Source organism: Emys orbicularis, chromosome 1 (genome assembly GCF_028017835.1).
Source record: "Emys orbicularis isolate rEmyOrb1 chromosome 1, rEmyOrb1.hap1, whole genome shotgun sequence".
Classification (NCBI taxonomy): Eukaryota; Metazoa; Chordata; order Testudines; family Emydidae; genus Emys; species Emys orbicularis.
Genome location: NC_088683.1, coordinates 349,607,828 through 349,628,262, shown reverse-complemented (window position 1 = coordinate 349,628,262; position 20,435 = coordinate 349,607,828). Strand labels below are relative to the sequence as shown.

The 20,435-nt window shown below is 44.4% G+C and overlaps 1 protein-coding gene across 7 annotated transcripts in view; it reads right to left on the bottom strand.

Moving 5' to 3' along the window:
* The window catches only part of DLG2 (discs large MAGUK scaffold protein 2), a 933,774-nt gene that overhangs the window by 101,426 nt on the left and 811,913 nt on the right, over positions 1–20,435 (bottom strand). The gene's annotated exons all lie outside the window — the stretch shown is intronic.

Here is a 20,435-nt window from a genome sequence, read left to right as displayed (position 1 = left end):
TATATTGTTTGTTGTTGCTATTCTGATCCAATTATCATCATTGTGGTTAATTCATAAAGCATGACTTGCTGATTGCAGTTCCTGATGCTCTATCACAAAGCTTAAAATTCAGCTCAGTTTTGCTGAAGGCTTTGCTGAAGCCTGTGAGCATTTCAAGTGAACCTATACTCACTTCATGAAAAAACTCGTACAGATACAGACAGACATCATCTTCCTTTCCAAATGCAAGCAGATGGACATCATACCAAAAGGACTAAAGGTAAAAAATCCATTACAATCTACATATCACACAGACCATGCTGAGAGACTGTGTCACACACTCTCAAAGAAACTGCGAAACCACCTGATCAGCATCCTATACAACAAACAGGGAAAGATTAAGAATGAGCTCTCAAAACTGGATACTCTCATAAGAAACCAACCTTCCACACAAACTTCCTCATGGATAGACTTTACAAAAACTAGACAAGCCATTTACAAGACAAACTTTGCCTCTCTACAAAGGAAAAAGGACACTAAACTATCTAAACTGCTACATGCCACAAGGAGCCACAACAGTAGTTCCCTTAACCCACCCAGCAATATTGTTAACCTTTCCAGCTATACTCTTAGCCCAGCAGAAGAGTCTGTCCTATCTCGGGGCCTCTCCTTTTGTCCCTCCAGACCCACGAACATGATACAGTTCTGCGGTGACCTAGAATCCTACTTTCGACGTCTCCGACTCAAAGAATATTTCCAACATACCTCTGAACAGCATACTAACCCACAGAATCCCCCCTACCAGCACTACAAACAAAAGGATTCTGCGTGGACTCCTCCGGACGGTCGAAACAACAGACTGGATTTCTACATAGATTGCTTCCGTCAACGTGCAAAGGCTAAAATTGTGGATAAGCAACATCACTTGCCCCATAACCTCAGCCATGCTGAACACAACGCCATCTACAGCCTCAGAAACAACCCTGACATCATTATCAAAAAGGCTGACAAAGGAGGTGCTGTCGTCATCATAAATAAATTGGAATATGACCAAGAGGCTGCTAGACAGCTCTCTAACACCACATTCTACAGGCCATTATCCTCTGATCCCACTGAGGATTACCTAAAGAAACTACACCATCTGCTAAAAAAACTCCCTGACAAAGCACAGGAACAAATCTGTACAGACACATGCCTAGAACCCCGACCAGGGACATTCTATTTGCTACCCAAGATCCATAAACCTGGAAATCCTGGACGCCCCATCATCTCAGGCATTGGCACCCTAACATCAGGCTTGTCTGGTTATGTGGACTCTCTCCTCAGACCCTACGCTACCAGCACTCCTAGCTATCTTCGAGATACTACTGACTTCCTGAGGAAACTAGAATCCATCGGTGATCTTCCAGAAAACACCATCCTGGCCACTATGGACGTAGAAGCCCTCTACACCAATATTCCACACACAGATGGACTACAAGCTATCAGGAACAGTATCCCCGATAATGTCACAGCTAACCTGGTGGCTGAACTCTGTGACTTTGTCCTCACCCACAACTATTTCACATTTGGGGACAATATATACCTTCAAGTCAGCGGCACTGCTATGGGTACCCGCATGGCCCCACAGTATGCCAACATTTTTATGGCTGACTTAGAACAACGCTTCCTTAGCTCTCGTCCCCTAACGCCCCTACTCTACTTGCGCTACATTGATGACATCTTCATCATCTGGACCCATGGAAAAGAAGCCCTTGAGGAATTCCACCATGATTTCAATAATTTCCATCCCACCATCAACCTCAGCCTAGATCAATCCACACAAGCGGTCCATTTCCTGGACACTACTGTGCTAATAAGCGATGGTCACATAAATACCACCCTGTACCGGAAACCTACTGACCGCTACACTTACCTACATGCCTCCAGCTTCCATCCAGGACACACCACACGATCCATTGTCTACAGCCAAGCTCTAAGATATAACCGCATTTGCTCCAATCCCTCAGATAGAGACAAGCACCTACAAGATCTCTATCAAGCATTCTTAAAACTACAATACCCACCTGCTGAAGTGAAAAAACAGATTGACAGAGCCAGACGAGTACCCAGAAGTCACCTCCTACAAGACAGGGCCAACAAAGAAAATAACAGAACACCACTAGCTGTCACCTTCAGCCCCCAACTAAAACCTCTCCAGCGCATCATCAGAGATCTACAACCTATCCTGAAAGATGATCCTTTACTCTCACAGATCTTGGGAGACAGACCTGTCCTCGCTTACAGACAACCCCCCAACCTAAAGCAAATACTCACCAGCAACCACACATCACTGAACAAAAACACTGACCCAGGAACCTATCCTTGTAACAAAGCCCGATGCCAACTCTGTCCACATATCTATTCAAGTGACACCATCATAGGGCCTAATCACATCAGCCATACCATCTGTGGCTCGTTCACCTGCACATCTACCAATGTGATATATGCCATCATGTGCCAGCAATGCCCCTCTGCCATGTACATTGGCCAAACCGGACAGTCTCTACGCAAAAGAATTAATGGACACAAATCTGACATCAGGAATCATAATACTCAAAAACCAGTGGGAGAACACTTTAACCTGTCTGGCCATTCTTTGACAGACCTGCGGGTGGCTATCTTAAAACAGAAAAACTTCAAAAACAGACTCCAACGAGAGACTGCTGAGCTGGAATTGATATGCAAACTAGACACAATCAACTCAGGGCTAAATAGGGATTGGGAATGGCTGAGCCATTACAAACATTGAATCTATCTCCCCTTGTAAGTATTTTCACACTTGCTTCTTATCAAACTGTCTGTACTGAGCCATCTTGATTATCACTTCAAAAGTTTTTTTCCTCTTACTTAATTGGCCTCTCAGAGTTGGTAAGACAACTCCCACCTGTTCATGCTCTCTGTATGTGTGTGTATATATATCTCCTCAATATATGGTTCACTCTATATGCATCCGAAGAAGTGGGTTGTAGCCCACGAAAGCTTATGCTCTAATAAATTTGTTAGTCTCTAAGGTGCCACAAGTACTCCTGTTATACTCACTTTCTAGTGATTTAGGCCAGATTTTAGAGTTTGGCTCTCAGAAATCATGGTTTCACATAGTTCTGACCCGGAACCAGGTGAAACCTGTTGACAGTAGTGAGTTTTATTCTGAAATTCTGGGTTCATTTCTGCCCAAAATCCAAATGGAAACTGATATGAATATAATTCAAAGATGCTTCAAAGATATAACTCCCATGAACAGCTACAGACTAAAAGCAGGGAGTTTCACACAGCTCTAATAATAATATGAGTCTGGTTTTGATCTTGCTTACACTAGTGTAAAATAATCAGTGTTGCTTCTATGGAGAAACACAGGTGAGAGATCAGAATCAGACCCTACAATTTTAATAAACTTCTGCCAAGATGGGCTGTCAATCCAACTTTAATTTCCTGCTTGGAAGAAGGATTAGGGCAGAGCCACCCAGGATCAACGAGTGCTTTATATGTGTCTTTTCTGTTTGCTATAAAGTCTTGTTTGCATATCCTCATTGCTGCATAGGTCCCCACTGAACCAGTGTTGAAAATGGTTCAACTGCTGGCATAGATAAGACAAAACAATTTTCAATGGTATTATAGAAACAGTGGTTGAATCTTGGAACTCCACATCAGATTGGGAACCCTGCCTCAGTCATGTTCTCTGTAATGGTGCTAAAAACATTTTTGTCCTCTCTACATTATCAGTTAAACAGTTTTCAAGATCATTTCACGGAGAAATGGCTACTGACAAATATTTACTCCTGGAGGAATTCTGCGCTGAAAAATTAAAAATTCTGTGCACAATATTTTAAAATTCTGCAAAATTCTGCATATTTTATTTGCCAAAATAACGCAATATAATAATGTCAGTTTCAATTACTTTGGTAATTTATTTCAAAATACCCATCAGCAAGTATATCTGTAACAATACAGAAAACAAAAAAGATTCCCCCAGGAGTAGAGAGTTAAAGAAACCCCTGTGCCCATATGGATCCTCACTGCAGGATCAAAGTATAAGTTACCCTAAAGTAGGAGAGATGGGGAGGAAGGCAGAGAGCAAATTAGTCAGTTGAGAGAATGCATTAGCTTAGTGGTGTCTGTCCCCAGTCTCTTCCCAGGGAGAGGTGAGGGTGCTCCCTGCTTTTCTGAGGGAAAATGGACCCCAAGATCCACTTAGCTGCTCCTAACCCCCAACCCTTCTTCAGCTCCCCCTCCCTCAGGATCCTTGCCTCAGAGACTGTTCCCTTTCAGGTGCTCCTCCCACACTCACTGCCTCCTCCTTCAAGGCACAGCCCTTTGCCCTCACCTCTCCCTTCCCCTGGAGATTGACTCTCCTTTTTCACAACACTGGCCACCCCAGGCTTCAATAGCCCCCATCACTAGGGGCGCTGTGTTCCCTCTGCTTCCCCCCAACCACTAGGGATCCTCTGCTCCCCTGCACCATTGTGGAGCTTCTGCTTCTCCGCCCCCCACCACTGTGCTCCCCCCCTACCCACTCGCACCACGGGGTACCCTATGCTCCCCCCTCCCACCCTGACTGACCCCTTCCTTGCCTGCCCCAACCCCAGAGGCCCTAGCACAGTGGAAGAAACTGACTGCAGGAGCCACAGCTGGAGAACCCGACTCCTGGAGGAGGGGACTTGGCTGTGCGGCACTGCAGCTTAAAGTTCCACCTGGGACTGGGGTGTGCACTGCAAGCAGATGTCTGGTGAAAAACTCGCTGCAAACACCCTCCCTAAATGGCGTTCCTGGCCAAGGCTCCCTGTAGCTGCTTGTGTCAGCTCCATATCTCTGCAGGGTGGGCACAGTGACAGGGGCAAGGGGCATGCATTGGGACTGCCTCCCCGTGGGAATGCATGGATCACCCTACAGCCTCCACCCCAAGTCATGGACTCAGCAGCGAGGCTGCACCCAACCCTGACACAGCACAATGGCCAGGCTGGCCCCAGAAACACCCCGGGGTCCTGCCCCTCCACACCGGGTGCACCACGATAGCGAGCAAGAAGGACAGAGTGTCACACACACGCCCAGTCCTGTTCCCCCTCTCCCCAAGGAGGTGATGTACATCTCTCCTGGCTGCTCCCGACACCCGAAGTGATGCACCCCGCTTGGGACTGCTGCCAGGGAGGGGCACGTGGCCCTTCTCATGGCTTCTCTTTGCTTTCCCATCAGAATCTATTATTCTGTGGGAAAACCAAAAAAAATCTGCAGGGGACATGAATTCTGCACAGGTGCAGTTGTACAGAATTCCCCCAGGAGTAAAATATTGTCAGGCATGAGTAAGTTTCCTTTTATGTATGGGGCTTAACAGACTGGTGGCATTTTTCAATAACGAACTTTACTTCTGGTAAAGCCTGAGTTAACATTTCCCCACAGCATAAATCTTGACAAACAAATCGAAAAACAGACTGGCTGGGTACTGGAGAGAACTGTTGACAAGACTTAAATCTGACACTGTATTTATGATCCATCCACGATAAGGTGTCACAATAGTACTTGATGACCGTAAGGATCGGTTTTCATTTCATGACTGATAAGTGACAATCCTTATCTTTAGAAACTGGCTTACAGAATCTAAAGACAGGAGTAATTACAGCAGTCATTCACCATAATCTCAGTCTGAATTCTAAACTTCCCCAAAGTCATAATGAAGGGAAAAATGTGACAGAGGAAATAGCGGCTGTTAAGAGGGAGGATTATATAAATTTTTGGTCTCCAGGAAGAATAAAAGTATTGACCCATCTTTGAAATGGATGGGGTGGGTAACATCCTCAGCATGCTACTGCCAAAATTATTCCCAAAGTGGCCCAGCAAAACCTTAACTGCTTAGAGATATATGGGAATACAAATACCTGCTTGCATCCCCAAGTAACTGCTTCCCTCCCAAATGGTACTGTAGTCTTATGTCAGAAGTACTCCATCCTGAAAACAGTACTTCTGGGACTGCAAGTTTCAGAAGCAGGAAATCAGATCTTCCTGGCTTCTACCTGCCAGTCAGGAACTAGTTCTGGGAACTGCAGCAAAGTTAGCAACATGAAATTACCTTGCACATAGGCAACGGATGTGTAGCAATACACATCCTGTACCGTAATAACAACTAGCAGGTGTATCTATAATTGGAGTTGTGTAATGTCTAGCGTGGAGGAGTGGGAATGTCTCCAATAGCAACAGAATGGACTTAAAAAAACACCAGATTCATGAAAGTGGGCGGATTAGTTTCATTGTTTGAATTTCACTTAGTAAGTGACATTCTGACACTAACTGGGTCTAGTAGCAATTTCTGATCTTCTGTATTTATAGATAAAACAAACAAACGCTTGTGAGAGAAGTATGAGCTATAAGAAGAAGTTTCATGGGAGATAAAACAGCTGATACAGAGAGCTGAAAGGCAAATATACATATAGATAAATATACGCACACACATGCACAGGTGCTTTTTTTTTTTTTTACCTCACAGTGCTCCCATCCAGTACTCATCAGGAGGGGCCCATGTAGACAGAATTAAGTCCCACCTTCCCAGGGACTCATAGGTGCAGGAGCTAGGGGTGCAGGGGGTGCTGCCACATCCCCAGGTTTTGCCTGGGCTCCTGGCCACCGGCCCCACGCCCGGGGGCTCCGCTGGGAGCCCGGGGACTCGACTCCTGGCCCTGACCCAGGGCTCCGTCCCCAGCTGTGGCACAAGCCTTGGCTGCCTTGCCCCTGTCTGCATCCCTCCCCTCCCGGAGCCATGGCCCTGCTCCCAGTCCCAGCTGTTGAGCTGTCGGGGGCGGTAAGGGGCGTGGACAGGGGTAAAGAGGGGCACACTTCAGCACCCCCACTCTAAAAACTGTTCCAGCGCCACTGCATGGGAGATGCACAGAAACAGAGCAACAGCACCAGTGTTAGGACTTCTGTACAGCAACCTACTAGGTCTGATCGACCCCTCACTTAAATTGATTCAGAACCAAACTTACTGTCCAGCCATTGGCATGTCCCCTGCAGTCCTAGGCAGACTGGCTGCACGGCACCCACATTATCCTGGACATGGAGATCCTGGATAAACCAGCTGCAGGACAACCACAGCAGTCCATGAAACTAGCTGCATGAAACCCATTTGGATGCATGATACTAGGGCAGGGGCGGGCAAACTTTTTGGCCTGAGGGCCGCATCGGGTTTCCGAAATTGTGCCTCCCCAAACAGCCAGGCGTGGCCCGGCCCCCGCCCCCTATCCAACCCCCCCTGCTTCTCATCCCCTGACAGCCCCCCCCCGGGACTCCTGACCCATCCAACCCCCCCGTTCCCTAACAGCCCCCCCCCCGGGACCCCTGTCCCATCTAGTCCCACCCCATTCCCTGTCCCCTGACTGCCCCTGCCGCCCCATCCAACCCCTCCTCTCATTCCTGAATGCCCCCCCAGGAACTCTGCCCCATCCAACTACCCCTTCTCCCTGTCCCCTGACTGCCTCTGGAACCGCTGCCCCTGACTGCACCCCCGCCGCCCCATCCAACCCCTCCTCTCATTTCTGACTGCCCCCCCAGGACCCCTCCCCCCATTCAACCCCCCTGTTCCACGCCCTCTGACTGTCCCGACCCCTAACCACAACCGCGCCCCCTAACCACCACCACCACCCCGAACTCCCCAGCCTTCTATCCAACCCCCCCTGCTCCCTTACCGTGCTGCCTGGAGCACCGGTGGCTGGCGGCGCTACAGCCATGCTGCCCAGAGCAGCAGGACAGGCAGCTGCACTGCCCGGCGGGAGCCAGCTATGCCACCGCGCAGCACAGAGCACCAGGTCAGGCCAGGGTCTGCAGCTGCGCTGCCCCAGGAGCTCGCAGCCCCACCGTTCAGAGCATTGCGCCAGCGGCGCAGTGAGCTGAGACTGTGGGGAAGGGGGAACAGTGGGGGAGGGGCCGGGGGCTAGCCTCCCGGGCCAGGAGCTCAGGGGCCGGGCAGGAGGGTCCACGGGCCAGATGTGGTGTGCGGGCCGTAGTTTGCCCACCTCTGTACTAGGGCTCGGTAGTGGTCCCAAGCCAGTGTGGTCCCAGACCTTCTGCTGAAGGACTTTGTTCTCTGGTAAGACAGTGAGATAGCAGCGAACCTTAAGTTGTAGCTGCTTTTGGACTCTGTATGGACCTTAATTTCTGGTAGGTAATTTACTTGTATTCTTCGCATGCTCACTGTATAGTACACTCAGCCATCTATATTTCTGATGATAGGCATAAGAAGATGATATGGTAGAGCCCACCGATCATCATGGCCTACTCACTTAACACAACTGGGTTCCCTTTTCCACAGATGGATTTCCTCACTGTGAAGAAAAGATTCTCCTCATTTATCTTTCTTGGAAAGTCCCTTCACAAGGAAATTCTCACTCTTCTCCTCCTGGGTCACCTTCCATCGCAACAATACTCATCTTGACTTTATGATCTATGCGCTTAGTTTAGAGGGTGGTCTGCCCAACCATGCCTCTGGGATCCATTTATGTGAGATTCTCAGATGGGAGGCACTTTAATAGGTGCTAAGCATTATTATTTTTGTTTCTCACTTGACTGCTGACTTAGCAACCCTGAGATTTTTTATTTGCTTGTACTGTACACAAATGTACTGTATTTTGCTGCAGTATACCCCCCACCTTGACTAAATTTATGGGGGCGTTTTACCTCGATTGGTTTCCTTGTCTACATCCATGTTCTAGCTTGGCTTGTACTTTCCCAGCACCTCACTGAGCAATAAACTAACCAATGTCCTTTCTTAGCTGTTGACATGGAAACATAAGAGCTGTTTGTCAGAGACTACATGATATTTTCAAACAGAGCAGAAAAGCCCTAGATGCATGTTTTGCTGATTCACTTTCAGCCATTTTAAGCTCCAGACAATCTACTTTGTTGTCATTTTTTCCTGCCTTAATTGATCATGTTCTGAATCTGTATTAAAAAATCAGGCCATCTGAAATAGTGGCTGTTTTGGTTATTTAAATCTTTCAAGAATCATATTCCCATATTCTTAAACAAGGCAAAGTCTTTTCATCATTGTTTTCTGCTTTAGGAAACTACTGTATTCTAGTTGACGCTTCCCCTCTGAGTGAGGCACTGCTCTATGAAACTGGCAGTGCCACTAGGGATCTGGGAAACAGAATATATGTATATTGAAAAGCTATTAAAGCATCTCCTATGAAAATAAAAGGTGCACTGCTTCCTTAGCACATGCTTAAGTCTATTACCTGTTCTAGGACATTGTTTAACTATCTTATGGGACAGAACATGGAAAATGGCCAGAAGTGTATGCCACTTATTTCTACCATATTTGCTAAAAGAGAATCTGTTCCAGCAGGCATTAGTAATTCAGTATTTAGTTTATGATTTCACTGCGCAGCCAGTAATTTAGCACAAAATTAGATGCAGGTGATACTTAAAAGATCCACTGGCAAGGTAAAGAAATGGACTTCTATAAGAATGACCTGAATACGGAACTCAGATGCAATGGGAAAATACATCTTTTAAAGGATTAATCTACTGTATATATTGTACAATAAAGAATTTAAATCAGAGCTTGTCCTCCTGTACAACAACAAAACTACTATAAGCTGTAGTTTATTCCATAGGGTCCTATCCTGCCAGGTACTGAGTGCCATGGGAATTGTGTGTGTTCAACACCTAACAGGAAGTGTTCGGCATCTTGTAGGATCAGACCCATAACAAGCTACAATTCACCAATTGGAGAATCATCCCTTGAAATGCTTTTTAAAAGAATGGCAATGTGCACAGACTCCAGCATAGCACTGGGCTCCATCTCTTCTGTAGCAGGATCTTTGGGGTGGCCCACAGATTGCCCCCTTTTTAAAAAAAGAAAGCGGGTGACTTTTGGTGGGGTTCCACAGAATCATCTCACTAACCCGACCCAAAATCTTCAGGCCACCCTCATGCAAACCGGTGGACAGGAGTTGGTTACATTGGGGAGGGGACCTGAAAAACTGCTTTGAAGGCCCAAATAAAAATGATAAAAATGGACTCTTCCCTTGCAAGGGCCTTTTGGGTAAAGACTGCACCATCTCCCACAAAAAGAGAGATATCTGGCCAGTGGCTGTGTAGCCCATTCCCCAGCAGCCGGTAGCTGAGCTGGATGTGTTGCTGTGTGCCTGGAAAACCTGGTTGCACAACAAATTTAGGTCTTTGATAGGCACATTGTCCATTCTAGGGGGCCATTATTAGGGAAAGGAGCCAGAGCATCAGCAGTGGGTTGAGATTCCCAGCATCAGACGGTAGGGGGTGGAGTTAAATGACATTTTGAACCTCATAACGATGCACAAACGCTTCACCTTTTGCTCAGTTTGGCTGAATTGGTTCTTCTGCCCCTGACAGCAATGTCCTGCCTCAACTGTAATGTAAATATAAGAGGTAGCGTGTTAAGGTTGGTGTCAGAATCTGAGATGAGAATGCTGTGACTTTTTTGTGGTTATACTTTCGATCTTTGCTGTCCATTACCTGCTTTTTTCCTCCCCAAAGGGAGTACTATTAATATCCGTAAAACCAACTTTAAAAACTATTAACTATTTAAATATTAATACAGCAGGAAAATATGCTGAGATAATAAGCACAGTGTTAGAGAAATCTTTAGCCAGGTCATTTGGCAGCTAATAGCCCCACCTGACCATATATCAGGTATATCAAATTTCATACACCCAGAATATATCTCAGGCATATCACTGTACTTTCGGCATATCACATTTTAGTTCATTTCACACCAGAACTCCAACAAATTTTAAAGTCTCAACTTAAGAGCCACTGAGATGTGAATGTCTGCAGATTAACAGTTCTCACACTTGTCTTTTACATAGAGAATGGCTAGCCAGCCGCAGCATACACACACCATTATTGGGACCTTAATTAAGGATCTCTGAAAACTTATGGGCCTGATTTTCAGAGGCGCTGACCACCTGCGGCACCAATTAGAGCCATGGGTACTCAGCAATTCTAAAAATCAGTCTCTCCTATCTGCTAATAACTACCCCCCTTACCAAAAATGATGAGTAAAATAAGTTTTAGACATGCTAACAAAATAATCACATGACCTTAGAACCCCAGAAGGCAACCTTTCACTTGTGTTCCTTCATATGAATTGGTCTGATTGGCCTAGTCCATTTAGAGTGTCTTCGATTGTTCTGTAAACTGGGTACTTTTTTCTAGCTATTAGCTCCCTGCCGAGCTCCAAAATAATAAAATTATCTATGTATAGGCTATACTACCCATGTGGGTCCCAAGAGGCCCCCAGGCAGCTTGCTTGGGGTTACCCAAGTAGGACCAAAAAGGCCCCAAACCCTGTTTTCCTTTTCAGGAGTAGGGAACCAAATTGGGAAGGAGGTTTGAGCATTGGCCTGCTAAACCCAGGGTTGTGAGTTCAATCCTTGAGGGGGGCCACTTAGGGATCCAGGGCAAAATCAGTACTTGATCCTACTAGTAAAGGCAGGGGGCTGGACTCAATGACCTTTTTTGGGGAGGTCTAGGCTGGATATTAGGAAAAACTTTTTCACTAGGATGGTGGTGAAGCACTGGAATGGGTTACCTAGGGAGGTGGTGGAATCTCCTTCCTTAGAGGTTTTTAAGGTCAGGCTTGACAAAGCCCTGGCTGGGATGATTTAGTTGGGAATTGGTCCTGCTTTGAGCAGGGGGTTGGACTAGATGACCTCCTGAGGTCTCTTCCAACCCTGATATTCTATGATTTATGTGTTAGAGAGTCAGGAAGCAGATGCTGCTGAAGCTCCATAATCCAGAGGACTGAGCTGATAGTATAAGGACAGCCTTCCTGCTCCAAAAAACAGCAAATACAAAACCAAAAAAGGAGTAAGGGATAAGGAATGAGCTCAGCCTGAAAACAGACCATCTTGCCCTGCTTTAAAAAAGAGACATTTTGTAGAGGGATCTTTATTTGTGCTTTATTTCTGCCTCAGAAACGTATAGTCTTGGATTTTTACCTGGTTATGAGCCTGATACAGCTCCCATTGAAGCCAATGAAAAGACTCCCTTTGATTTCAACGGGAGCTGGACCACACCTTGTATTAATAGAACAATAGCTGAACACTAGTGGTAGAATATTCAAAAATGCATCCTTAAGTGGAATATGCCAAATGGGTAACTGCCTACACAATTTGCCATTTCCCAACTCTAATATGCACTTGCAAGCTCCCTGACCCATTTTGCATGTGCAGGTTAGGCATACACACATCTGACAATTTCTAAACATATTAACAAATGCTTTACTAAAATCACTCTCTCTATATTGTTCCATTTAGAGAGATTCTTTGCAACACACTTTTTCAATCTGTGCTATAATTTAGAATTTGGAATTGCTTGAGATTCATCAAAGGTAAATTACCAAACATTATGAAAAATCCTACTTAACACCATTTATGTTTTGATATAAAGAGAGAGCTGTAGTGGTTTCTATCTTGCCATGCAGTGTACAATCAGGGCTGTGTAAGCTCTGGCGATTATAAAAATAAAATAGTAATATTTAGGTGCCAAGTTCACTCATAGAACTCCCCTCCCAAAGCTATAATTCTGTAATAAAGTTTTGCAACATGAAAGAGAAGTAATTTCAGGTGTGGCACTGTGGATGGGAGGAACTATACAACCATCCAGTCTGGAAAAACACGCTGCCCATGTGTATGTATCAATAGCTGTTGATTTTATTCCTGAGAGTGGCAAATGAATTTTGAAGCAACTATGGGAGGCAAGCAACAAGAATGTGAGAAATGTATTGATTTGCAAAACAAGCAAACCTAAAAATGCAAAGCACTTTGTTACTGAAATAGAAACAGCAGATACAGCACGGGCTGCCTTTACAGCTTGTTTATGGTAAGTCTGCATGTCTGAGGAGAAATGTGCAGAGAGGAAAGGATGCTCCACACTTCTGAAGGCTTGTTCTGCTAATTAATGGATTAAGATATGCAGATCATGCCATAGACTGCAGTGTTGAGTGTCTCCGTAATTTCTCTGGACATAAAGACTAGGCTATTACAGCTTCTGTATATGAAGTTTTTTATATTTTTAAATTGCCATTCCCCTTCATAACTCCCCCGCCCCCATATCTAGTGAAGTTTTATCTTCACTGAGTCTCTCTTGCAGTGGGAAACTTCTTCTCCCAGATCTTCAGGGCACAATTTTGTCATCTTTACATGTTCATTTTTCACATTTAGGGTTTTCAGAGGAGAATTCCATCTTTCAAACCTAATCCAATGCTTACTAAAGCCAATGGGAGTGTTTAGCCTCCAGAAAGAAAGTAGGATAAAATGGTGGATGTAACAGGCATTCTATAAATGTAACCAACTGGATGCTGCTTGCAATCCTCACAAACTTTGGAGACTGAACTCTTCAGTTGTAACTCACTGCAGTGCCTGAGCCAAAATCCTGGGACTATTTTCAAAACAGAGCTCTCCCCAGGTGCTAGTACAACTATGGCATCAAGTCTATTTTTAAGGAGTTAAGTAAGTGCATGTACTGCCTCTAGCACCAAGTGGAGGATTCATTGTTCTGGAAATCAGAGTACACAATAGAATGCTCCTAGCCCCTGACGTCCTCTAAAGGCGTATCTCCTTTAAGCCGTATGGAATCCCGATAAGTTACTACGGCAAATGTTCACATTTTACCCTTTGTGGCTCAATAAATAAATTAGCAAACACAAACACATATATAATGCTTTTAGTGTTCAAAGAGCCATGCTGACATTAGTTAATTATCCCTCACAACCCTCTGAGGTAAGGAAACAATATTATCCCCATGATTGTAGAGATGGGGAAGCTGAGGCAGAGGGGTGAAGAGATTTGCTGAAAGTCATCCAGTGACTTGGTGGCAAAGCCAAGGTTAAAACTCAGGGCTCCCTGATTCTCATCCCACTGCTCATTTTTCCAGATCACTTTGCCTGTGAGCATGCGGATTTGAAAGATTGAAGATACCTTGTGAACAATTCTGAAACTTCTCCCTTTTAAAGATTTCTTATAATTTTGTATGATTTTACAGCTATAGCTATTCTATATAGGTTTCTTATACTATGCTCATCACCACCTTCTAGCAGTCCACTAAGCATTAAGCTCAGGTTCATATAGGCAGGCACAGTAAAACAATAATCTGATATGGAACCATGTGTGATGTCCAGAGTTATAATAGTCTATAAAACATAGAGGCTTACAATAATTTAAAATACTCCGTTTGAATTCTGTCAAAGCTTTGGAAATGCCTTACACCAAATACAACAAAATGAAGACAAAAATAATTTCTTTTTAACAAACATTTTTACTGAATTTAATGCTCCCTGGATTGAGGTACCTGAGGTACTCTCTTTACTGTACAGTATCGTTAGAACTGGTATAGCATGGGCAGTAGCAGTGCAAGCTACCTTGCGTTGCCCATCAAGGGGCCCCAGCCCTGACCTGGAGGACCACGTTTAGGGCTGACAGAGGTTGAGGCTCCATGCCCATTTGAACTGTGGTGATTCATCTCAGACTTGTGATGTAAAGGAGTCAGTTTAGATATGGACAAAAAAAATCTGGACTGCAGCATGCCAATCTAAACACTTTACACAAGACAACAATCTCTTTTAGATGCAGTGACTTTTGGTCACAACTGATCTTGGACAGATTTAAACCACCGAGCTAGAGATGAAAGGATCTGAGGCTATGTCTACACTGCGTATCATACAGCGGCACAGCTGGGCCGCTACAGCCGTACCGCTGTAAGCAGTGTAGCTGCTCTTCGCCTGCAGAAAAGAGCTCTCCTGCGGGCAAAATAAAACCACCCCCAATGAGGGGCGGTAGCTTTGTTGGTGGGAGAGCGTTTCCCACTGACAAAGCACTTTCCACATCGGTGCTTTTCATCGTTAAAACTTTTTGTCGGTCAGGGGGTGTTTTTACACCCCTGACCGACAAAAAGTTTTAATGACAAAAATGCAGTGTAGACCTAGCCTAAGTCTCCATAAATGTCTTGATCCATTACTTAATCCAGGGTTCTAAACATCCAGATGGATTCTGGGTTAACTCCCCCCAGTAATAATATTTAGTTATAGACCTTTCTGCAGAGGTTCAATTTGTAATATATAAAAATTGGAAAGTACTGTAGTTGTGTATTCTAAACTTACCTGAACCCTTTTCATCTAGAAATCAGAGAGACAATCCTATGAAGGCAGGTTCTTTGGCATGGTATGCTCCCTCTAACACCTAGTTTTCAACTGGCTGCAGTGAGATGTATAGTTCTGACATACCCACTTATATCTCCTGAAAATCTTGCACTGATCTACTTTAAGATACACACACACACACACACACACACACACACACACACACACACACACACACACACACACACAATTTGAGGCATCTATTAATTTAATGGCATAGTTTCTTCAGGTCTACACTAGCAGATCCCTCCAATGCTTGACCATTAACACTAAAATTCCACTGGCTGGATTCCTTTCAACCAAGGGACTTCACTTCCTAAATATTTTAGTCCTTCAAAAGGTTGCCATATTCTACAGCCCATGAGTGACTCTGCAGAACTGGGAGTGGACAGCGCAGCTGTTTTAAACCAATATACATGTTTTTGCAAGAGCAAGTGTTTTATCCTCTGAGTTCAAAAGACAAGAATGTAGTCAACACTAAAAAGTCATCTGTGTATAGCACAATGTTTAGCTTTATTGATGGTCTTCACCCTACTCTCCTATCAAAGGGTTTGTGAGCTAGCAGTTGAGTTGCTAAGAAATAAAAGTGGTGAAAAGCAGAACCTTGTCTCAGCACTCTAATTAAAGCAAATTGATCCAAAACAAATCCATTAACCTTAGCCAGGCAATAAAGGAGCTATAAATAACCACTATTTAGCCCATTACACATCAGTTCCTCCACAGGCATCATATTTTCTGTTTTTCTTTCCCTTGTTCTTTCTCACTGAATCGATTTACATGCCAAAGTAAGAGTAAATCATCTCCTGTTTTTCAATCCTCACCTAGAGTCTCATAATACTCTTTGTGGCCCTGCAGTTGGTTGCTGTGGCCATTCTGATAACATCCCAAACAGGGGATTAGTGCTTCACGGGCAGCAGGAACAGATGAATTCTTAAGAAACAATGACAGTATTTTTATATAAAGCCACTACTAAAGAGAACAGATAAAGAGAAACACAGAAAATATGATTTATAGTCAGAAATACAGTTGAAGAGAAATGTTTTCCATGAACCAGCAGTGGCTCTTCGAAATGACTAAGATAAAGAGCAAGAAAAGAATACAACCCACCAAAATTAAACCAAGGAGTTCAAAGGGCTACACAATTCCTTATGTAAACATCCCTCTCTCTGGTTTATTCTTAGTATATACAGTTTTTAAGACTACATTTCAACAGCTGTGACAAATGCAGTTCTAGCACCTATGACCCATTATCTTCATATTGTATATTCTTTACACTTCATTTAATATTAATGACTAAATGTGTTCCAATTATTAGGGGGTTGGACTGTGCCAAGCATCAGCATGTTCAATTCCCCTGTCTGCGTGAGGAGAGGATCAGCTACCTTCTTAAGACAGAGGATCTTCAGAGAGGGTGGGGTCAAATAGGATTCTGTGAGGAATCCACACAAACCTTCACAGAGCCTGAGGCTGTATTAGCTTTTTGCATGCCTCCCTCTGCAAGAAAGAACCCCTCTTGAAGTCATTTTCAGGGGCAGCAGAAGATGAAGGAGCCAGATGGAGTCATGCTTTCAGAGACAATGGTAGATAGGGAGTCTCCAGAATTGGTATGGAGACCCCAGCATGCCGTGGTTCCCCCAAGGTCTTGGGGGGGGGGGCGGAATCTGCAAGTTTTAGGGTTTGAACCCACTGCCCATTCCATGAGGAAAGTAGCAAACTCAATCCCAGTTGGAAGGATCTGCTGGAAACTCTGCATGGCTCCTGCCACAGACTTTATCTTTCCTCTCACACGTTTCCACAAGAAGGGCAGAAGACCGACACGTCCTATCCAGCTGCTGCTGGTGCACTAGTTGTATTTAGTTTTTAATAATTCTCAATTTAAGAGAAACTTGTTTTCCTCTCTCCTGGTTTTCCCAGTGTAATTTTATCTACACAGCAATTACTTTATGTACCCACGCACTGCCTAACCAATGAAATTTATCCCAATTAAAACTCCAACGCTAAAACATTTCAAGCTGAATATATATATATATATATATATATACACACACATATAAGCTTGTATTCAACGCAGAATGGCAAAACCACAACGTCTTAAATACAGAAGAAATGAAGAAAAATGGAATCATTAACTTTCCATCATAACTGGGAATTGCTACGTAGACATTTTTAGGATAATTAGCAGCATCTTGTCCTTTCACGCACTGCACAGATGCTTACCAAAATGATCATCTAAAATGCACTTGGCCTGAATTTCAAGAACATTATTACAGTATTCTCTTATGCTGCAGACTTCTCACAAAGGTCCCTCGATGAGAAGGGGATTATATCCTTAATGTCCCCAGCAAATCAAAACCTCACAGAACATGGCATGCTTGCTATGTCATTCTTCCCCTCCACCCCACTGCCCCAGTACCTAATAAAGACAGAAACTTCCTTAGTAATGACCATATATTATTTGAATCAACAGTGCCTAGCACAATGGAGGCCATGCCCCTGACTGTGGCCTCTAGGTTCTACCACATTCCAAACAAATAATAATAATATGTAAAATACAGTGCTTATCAAGTACACTTTTAGTAGAGCTGAACACAGCCAGCTTTCTTGGCTTTGACTGCATGAATTTATGCAACTAAAAATGAACTGAGGTTCTTGAGGTTTTATGGTTGAGGCTTTTCTGCTCAGTTCTGAAATAAAAGAACAGATCTGTATTTGTGGTATGGGAAGTGATATTTAGACATATAGCTAAAAGACATCAGAAGAGTATCGGGCTACTGTGAGGTCACCATGATGATTACTGGAGATTTTTGTTTAATCAAACTCCATCTTACAAAATTATAAACTATTTGTTTCCAATTGCGAATTTAAAAACAACAGATGTTACTTCAACAGCTGTGTATTAAGACATAGGGTAATATTTTCTAAAGGGCCTAAATAACTTAGGAGTCTATGTTCCATTTTCAAAAGTGATCTACGCACTTAGGCTCAGATTTTAAAAGACACCCAAAGATGCAGATAGGTGCCTAGACAGATTTTCAAAAGCATTTAAGTAGATCAGGTGACAAACTCCCATTGATTCACCTGTTTAGGTACTATTGAAAATCCCAATAGGTGCCTTTAGGTGCCTAAATTTCTTTGAAAATCTGACCATCAGACCCCTATGTCACATTGACTTTCAATAAGACTTAGGCTCCTAAGTGCCTAAATCAATTTGAAAATGGCACTTAGGTGCTTTTGAAAAGATTACTCAGAGGCTATGGAGTCAGTTACACTGCGAGTGCTGCCAATGGGGACCTTGGGCTTCTGAATCTCTTTCCAGGTAGAAGTATTCTACCTGTATTTAAAGTTAAGTTTTGATTTTTAAAAAACCTGTGTATTAAGTTGATGCTTGTGAAAGGTGCTGGATTGTGAGCAGAATGAAGTCCTCTGTTTACAGAACAAGTGCTGTACTGGTAATGACATCAAAAATGTCCCCACATTTGCCCCACCAAGGTGCCTCCTGTGGCAGACATGGGGCTATTCTGTAATAATCTATGGATACTGTATTGGGATTTTTACTTTTGGGTGTATTGGGTTTAATCAACAGGGATGTTGGGAACAGGGCCGGCTCCAGGGATTTGGCTGCCCCAAGCAGCCAAAAAAAAAAGAAAAGAAAAAGCCACGATCGCGATCTGCGGCGGCAATTCGGCGGAAGGTCCTTTGCTCCGAGCAGGAGTGAGGGACCGTCCGCCGAATTGCCGCCGAATAGCTGGACCTGCCGCCCCTCTCCGGAGTGGCCGCCCCAAGCACCTGCTTGCCAAGCTGGTGCCTGGAGCCGGCCCTGGTTGGGAAACAAACAGGAATTCAAAACAATGATTCAAGATAAGATAAACAAACTATTGAGGGTTGTCACAAGATAATGGAATGGACAATGACTCTAGAGCAGGGGTCGGCAACCTCTGGCACGCGGCTCGCCAGGGTAAGCACCCTGGCAGGCCGGGCCAGTTTGTTTACCTGCCGCGTCCGCAGGTTCGGCCAATCGCGGCTCCCACTGGCCATGGTTCACCGCTCCAGGCCAATGGGGGCGCCGGGAAGCCGCGGCTAGCACATCCCTCGGCCCCTTGGAGTTGGAGAATCACATGATTTCACTGAAAGGAAAAGTTAAGGCAGGAGTCCTGATACCAGTGGTTGTGCATTAAGAGAGAGACCAGAGATGGGTCAGAAGTGCAGCTAAACCTGTACCCATGACATAAGAACAGCCATACTGGGTCAGACCAAAGGTCCATCTGGTCCAGTATCCTGTCTTCCGACAACGGCCAATGCCAGGTGCTTCAGAGGGAACGAACAGAACAGGTAATCATCAAGTGATTCATCCCCTGTTGCCCATTCCCAGCTTCTGGCAAACAGAGGCTAGGGACACCATCCCTGCCCATCCTGGCTAATAGCCATTGATGGACCTATCCTCCATGAACTTATCTAGTTCTTTTTTGAATCCTGTTATAGTCTTGGCCTTCACAACATCTTCTGGCAAGGAGTTCCACAAGTTGACTGTGTGTTGTGTGAAGAAATACTTCCTTTTGTTTGTTTTAAACCTGCTGCCTATTCAAGATACTTCCATCCTGGTCTGGACAGATCAACCTCTGGGGATATGAGAGAAGTTCCATCTCAATCCCCATTCAGTCCTTGACCTCTCTACTGAAGTACCAATTAGTGCCTGTTGGGGTTCCTGTCACTGGGAACTGCAATGAGACCACCAATTGACTACTTTAAATATTTCCCTCTTGCTTAAATTCCTTCTTTGCTACCCTCTCCGCTCATGCTGAAGGCATAATGACAAAATCTAGGATTTAGCCTTAATTGGATCTCTGCAATGTTACAACCCGAATTAGCTCCCCCCCACCATGAATAATTGTCACTGCCTGGAGGTTGACATATTGCTTCCCTGTACTTTGCGATTGTCAAGAATTTCAAATGGTATGCTCAGAACAGGGAAACAGTTTAGAAGTGGAAGGCCTAAAAAGTAGGAGTGCTATTAAAATATTTTGCATTAAGCCCCACATGCTTACCTTTAGCAGTACACTTTCCATTGCCAAAATGAGGGGCTGGCCGCAAAACTTGCTAGGATCAGAGGTGTGAATCCCAGTCCTTTGGTTAATAATGGCTACTGAAATAGGATGACTATGGCAAAGGTAAAGCGGTGATCACTAGTACTGCCTAGCTAAGAATTGTGTACATCCTATATAATTATTGTCATCCTGTATCGTCCTGCCTCTTAGAT